The following is a 6,075-nucleotide window of genomic DNA, read 5'->3' as shown; positions in this document are numbered from 1 at the left end:
GCTCGGTATTCTGTGCAGGGAGACTCGGCATCCTGCAGAGACATCTGGAAGGAACCCTGTCCCATGCTCCCCATCCTGATAAACGTCCCTTTGAATCAGTGGGACTTTGGCACAGCTTTGGGGCTGAGAATATTGAAGGCCATCAACATGGGCACTGGGTTGTCCGCAGAGACTCACAGCTGTGCACGCAATTTCCTCTGAATATTTGCTCCCCCCAGTAGGTGAAGCCTATAGACTGGTTGGCAGGCCTTCTTATGAGAGAGGGTCATAAATGGTAACAGCTCAGTGTTTATTCTTTTGGACCTATTTTTGCTGTGTAGACACATTCTCTAAGTCAGTTTCCTTTCCAATGTAATAATGTTAAAGACAGTGGTGATACAGCGCAGATGAGTTTTGCCCTTTGCGTTTGCTGGCTAACAGTGATGGGAAGAAACTTGGTGAGTTAATGCAATAAGATGGTTAGACAAACACTTCAGACATAGAATTTGTTGTTTGGAATTAAGAGCAGTCTCAGCCCTTTAACTCCACTGCCAGGGAGAATATATCATTTAAATCACAATGAATATAGATACCTAGATACTTTTAGTCTAACATGGAGAAAACAGTGACATCCTAGAACTTGTTGAGCCTTCATGCCGCCCCTCTGCTTCCTCTTCATCCAGTCCTTAGGGACCATTTTTTCCTGTGGGTCCCTCCTACCCTCTGTAGTGTTACTGTGTATCCTTGGCTCAGCCTGCCAAGATTCAAATGGAAAAAATTGGATTTTTGAAATGATGAACAACAGAGGATAAGATTAGAGGAAAAAATAAAATGAAAGTAATGTGGAGGGTTTGTCTTCATAAAATAATATGCGTTAGTTAATACATATCCCTAACTTACCTTATACCTGCGTTTCTTTCCCTTGTGTTTGTAAGGTAATTAATTTAGCAGGAGAGATGAAAGGAGACAAAGAGATGACAGCAGGCATGTGTGAGAAAGAAGTCAAGTGTAGGTCTGTAATGGTGGGCAGTTTCAGAAGTGTTTTCAACATGCATTTTATAAACCTTAAGAGAGTGAAAAAGAGCACATACAGAGGAATTTGAAATGTGGTGTCTTTTCTGCTGGCTCATCCATAGTTGCGTATTAAGTGTCTTTTGTTAACAGACAGGCAGGGAGAAGTCCTGGAGTCCCTTGTAACATCCTAATCTTCTTGTGTAGTTTTGGCCACTTGCAGTGAGGGGTTAAACTAAAAGCCCTTAAACTGAAATGTTTCCTAGTTGGGTAAAAAAATATGTATATATATATACACACATACATATATGTGTATACATACACTTCTTTTTTAGACCTCAAGCTTTAGGCCAAGCTTCTTGGGGAAATGCTGTATCCAAGGGCTGTTTCAGGAGCTGGGAGCACTGTACTAAACCTCTCGGGCAAATGTTTGCATTGAATTGTTGAAAGAGTCTGGGATTGGCAACGCCACCCTGCCCTTGGCTAATGAGCCTTCCCCGAGAGAATATCAAGTGCAATTACCTTTCAGGGAATAACAACATACCGAAGAACCATGGACCCTGCAGAGAGAAACGAAACACACATTCGTAGGTAGAAACAGCTATGAATCAGCATTAATTATCCAATAGAGGGAACAGGGTTGCAATAAGTCTCCGTTCCTGACTCACACCATAGATCACGGCAAATGTGAGCTACTTATAGAAAAAAACATTTGCAAAGTTCAGCTTGCCCTTACCCCCCCTCCTCCCCCATTCGTGCACGCACTTCCTCGCTGGAGCTGTGGTTGGGGGCAATGCTTCTGGGGCAGGTTTCCCGACTCCCAGTTTGGAGACGGCTGCGAGAGGTGATCGGAGAGGCCGGTGGCAGCAAGGGAGCCGCGAGCGTCCGCGGGGCGGTTAATGCAACGCAGGGGCCGATTCAGGGCCGGGCATGTGCGGGGGCCGCGGAGGACACCGCGCTTCCCCCGGGAGTCACCGCGGAGGGGGCGCAGCAGCCTACCCCGGCTTCAGAGCTGGGAGAACTTCGTCCCCCCGGGATGTCTCGTCCCGGCAGATGCGGGAGGGGGTTACTGTGCACATGCCCAGGAGGGAGCTGGGGGCGGCCGGGAGGCACATGCTGCAGTTTGGACGATTTGGGGGAAAAAAAAAAAAAAAAGAAAAAAAAAAAAAAGTGAAACTGCACGTCCCGAGCTGGTGCGATTCGAGGGGCGGCTGGATGCCAGTGCGAGCCCCTAGGTGAGCGCCAGCGTGCGCGGGCAGGCGCCCCGCGCAGCACCCGCGCAGCGCCGGGGGCGGCAGCAGTGCGCGGCGCGGGGCGGCTCCCCGGGGGGCCGGGCGGCCCCGCCGCAAACTCTTCGGACGTGGAAGCGCCGCGGAGAAGGGCCGGCTGCTTTGCTGAAACAAGGCACACATATATTGAGTTTGTCAGGGATCATAAAATGCGAATTGATTATTCAAACAGCCATTGATTATAAAAGAATGCTTACTGCAGCAATGGGAAAGGTTAAAAGGAAATTGACCCTCTGCGTACGTGACATAAAGTCATTAGGTAAATGAGATATTCATACAGAGCATAATCAAGGTCATGCTAATTTTATTTCTCAAATCTTGAGCTTCGTTTGGGGGTAGTAAATTGTCCCCGAGGGAATAAAGGCACCAGGTAGACCCCAGGTGCCACAAAAAAAAAAAAAAAAAAAAAAAAAAAAAAAAAAAAAGGGAGGGGGCTGCAAATTACCCTGAAGTCCTGTGGCCGTGTGGGGCCCGATGCCGCGCCCCGGCGCGGCTGCGAGAGGGAGTCCCAGTCCCCGCGGAGAGGCGCGGAGCTCCGCGCAGGTTGGGGCCGCCCTGGATGGGGACTCTCACCTCGCTGCTCCCGGTCGCCTCCTCGGAGCCGGGGCAGAGCGGGAGGCGCAGGCAGTGTCAGAGAGCCTCGCCTCTCCCAGACAGGATGAGAACGTGTGAAAAAAAAATGTATTTATGCACATATTTATCCCCTCTAATTATATAAATTAATCCTCTTACTTATGACTAAAAGGTAACGTCTAAGGCGTCCCTTTGATGTTTAACAGCATCATTTGTGGCTAACATTCCAACTGATTAAGGAATAATTGTTGTTAAATGCTTTACAAGTGGATAGTGTTTAATTGAGAGGCATTCATAATTTTACGGCTTACCACAAAATGAAACGTAATTAAAAACGCAGGAATTTCCAACTGATTTTATTCCAATTATGTTTATTGTTCAGACTAATTGTTGTAGAAGACGGGGTGCTTTTAGCCATCTCTAAATGGCACACTCGCCTCCCAAATATTCCCTTGCAGGTTTTCTTTTCCAGGTACAGTCTTGGGAGGGCTTTCTTCAGCCTCCGTCCCCCCCACCCCCATTATAATTAAATGCTCCAGCCTTTTCTTCTCTCCTCCGTGCAACACCTTGAGATGTGAGAAAGTGATGGCAGCTCTCTTCCCTCAGAGCTCGAAGTAATTGTAGAAGGGCTGATGAATTTCTTGAAGAAACACTTGCCACACACTGAGGAAACCATCTCCTAGCAAGATTTTACAAACCAAAGTAAACAAAGCACCCCAGGGGCGATTTCCTCCTTTTGCGCAGCTTACTTCTCAATTTACCTCAGAAGTGATCACAAACACACAAGAATTACGACAGAAATCATAGCTGGTCTGGGAAAAATATTCCGGATGAAAATAAGCAGAGAAAAAGAAGGCGTTCAAAGGAAGGGACAGTCATTAAAATACCTGCYAGGCGCGCTGCCGTTCCCAGCCCAACCTTTCCTTCTTCCCCGTGAACTCGGAGCTCTCTTTAGCATCTATTTAAATAAACAGAGCCCTAAAAAACACACACACACACACACACACACACAAGCAACAACAACCCTCAGGTCCATCTCAGCAACGCCTTTACACAAGCTCCCCCCCGCCGCCCCCCCGGCCCGGGGCTGAGGTGGGGAGTAAAGTTACTTGACTAATTTCACTGTTTGCGCGGTCGAAGAGAGTTTAGCGTGTAAATGGATTTATTTATTCTTGAGGTTTTTCTTTCTCCCCCCTCCCCAAAYTGGGCTCTCGAAGAAAATTAAAGAGAGGTATCCGAGACCATGCTAACAAAAAATCAGCGCTGATGAATAATCAGACCGGAGCAGCTCCTCTTAAAATGAGGATTGGGGGGGATAAAACAGCCAGTATTGCTTCCAGCTTGCGTTTTTCATTTGGGCTCCAAGCTGTTAAGAAAGGAGTAGTGATATTCATTGCTCCTTTTGTTTCCTTTTTTTCTACCAGTACCCAAACGTACGTGGTGCCCGGGCGCAGTTCGGGGGCTGCTGCTCTCGTTGGGAGGGTTTCGGCGTTCACAGGTGTGCTTTGGATCATTTCTGTCTTTCTGTATAGTTTCCCGATTCTCCTGAAGGGTTTAATCTAGGTGTGATGGTAGCAAAATGTTTAAATCCTACTGGGGAAATAAGGGCGCGAGAGGCGGGAGGGAAATTCCCTCTCATGGCAAGTTAGAAATAGCCCAAGCTTTCCGAAGGAACGTTTAAAGCGGACTTAATAGAGCAATGTCTCTACTTTTTTTGCTTCAGCTAAGAGTCCTGAATTCTTTGATTAAACTGACATAGATTTCCAGAGATGAGGAAAAGGAGGGGTATCTGGGGTGGGCATTTTATGTAAATGAGCAAATCCGAAATGTATTACAAATCCACTGTAATAAAACTGACAGTTTTGACAGTATTGACAACATAAATATATGTTGCAACACAGCACTTTCAGACACTTAACCGATGAAGCAATAAAAAGATTCGACTACAATATTTCAAATAATCGACATTGATGTTTTGATACATCATTTTTATACCTCGAATCGATCTATCACTCTGTGACCGGTCAATTTTAAGTAAAAATCTGCTGCAATTATTTACGCTATTGCCAATGACGACCTAATAACTGTTTTCAATTAATTATAGCAAAACTAAGCATTATGAGGACTAACCGGCCGTATATTCTATGGTAGGGTCCCTCGCATTTCTTGTATGGAGAGCAAACGCATCTATGTACGTTGTATCTCTTTGTGGGATCAAAAGAAAGACGTGCAAAGACTATGAGAAGCTTTTAGAGAGAAAACTCTCTTTGGGGAACACACGGCGGGCACTCAGCACCTATCTCTGGGAAACACGCCGTATTATTTTGCCGGCTCTTCCTCCGTGCCCTGCCAGCCCGGGCGCCGACGATGCTCCTCTCTCGGCTGCTCGGGCCGGGCGCTGACGCTCGCTTCGAGCAGCGGGCCGGGCCGGGCCGGGCCGGGCCGGGCCGGGCCGCTCGTGCAGAGCGGGGATCCGCGCYTCGGGCGGCCGCGCCTGTGCTGAGGGTCCCCGGTTCGTCTCCAAAGAAACGCGAGGATATTGTTCCCTCCGGAGCGAGAGCTCCGGTGTAAAAARGAGGGCACTCCTTTTCTGGAGTTTTATAGGCGGCTGGAGAACAAAAGTGGGTATTCTGAGTGAGGGAGAAGGGAAAGCTCCGAGCGGCGTTTGGCGGCTTCTCGGATGCTCTGGTGTTGCGCTAAAGCGGTTTAGTTTGCCCTAACTATCCTTGTTGTCACATTGCAAAGATTTAATTTTTTAAAAATTTTTTTAAAAAAGGCTTCAAGCTTCTTCCAACAAATGCAAAACTCGATTTTTAACTGCGCTGGGAGAAGCAGCCTGCCCGGCGACACGGGCAAGACCCTGGCAGGTATTATTTTTTTTTTTCCTGCTTTTGATGAAAACGCGCACGCTGYCTGCTGCTGCTCCTCACTTTCACATACCTCCCAGCCCACGACGGGAAAAAACTCCGCGCTCGTTGYGCGTTAGCGCTTCCCGCGCATCCCCGCGCACGAGACGGGGGAAGGGAGCACGGGGGGGGGGGGGTCCTTCCGCGCCCCTTCTCGCCACCACGGCCCTGGTCCCCCGGGCCGCGGGATAAGCGCGCAAAGGCGCGCAGCGGTTGAGCCGCAGGAGCGGGTGGGGGGGGGTCCGCGCCCTCGGAGGGGCTGCGCGGCGCGGCTGGACGGCGCGGAGCGGAGCGCGGAGCGGAGCGCGGCGGGAGCG

The 6,075-nt window shown here is 48.9% G+C and overlaps 1 long non-coding RNA gene across 2 annotated transcripts in view; it reads right to left on the bottom strand.

Moving 5' to 3' along the window:
* Nucleotides 1–3,192: 3,192 nt before the first annotated feature.
* The window catches only part of LOC146594894 (uncharacterized), an 8,083-nt gene continuing 5,200 nt past the window's right edge, over nt 3,193–6,075 (bottom strand). For both annotated transcript variants that reach the window (XR_014896068.1, XR_014896067.1), the window contains one exon: nt 3,193–3,531. This is a non-coding gene — a long non-coding RNA (uncharacterized LOC146594894). The remainder of the gene's footprint in view (nt 3,532–6,075) is intronic.

Source organism: Rhea americana, unplaced genomic scaffold (assembly GCF_003343005.1).
Source record: "Rhea americana isolate MKP2758 unplaced genomic scaffold, rheAme1 scaffold_245, whole genome shotgun sequence".
Lineage (NCBI taxonomy): Eukaryota > Metazoa > Chordata > Aves > Rheiformes > Rheidae > Rhea > Rhea americana.
Note: the sequence above shows the minus strand (reverse complement) of the source record. Positions and strands in the feature narration are given on the sequence as shown.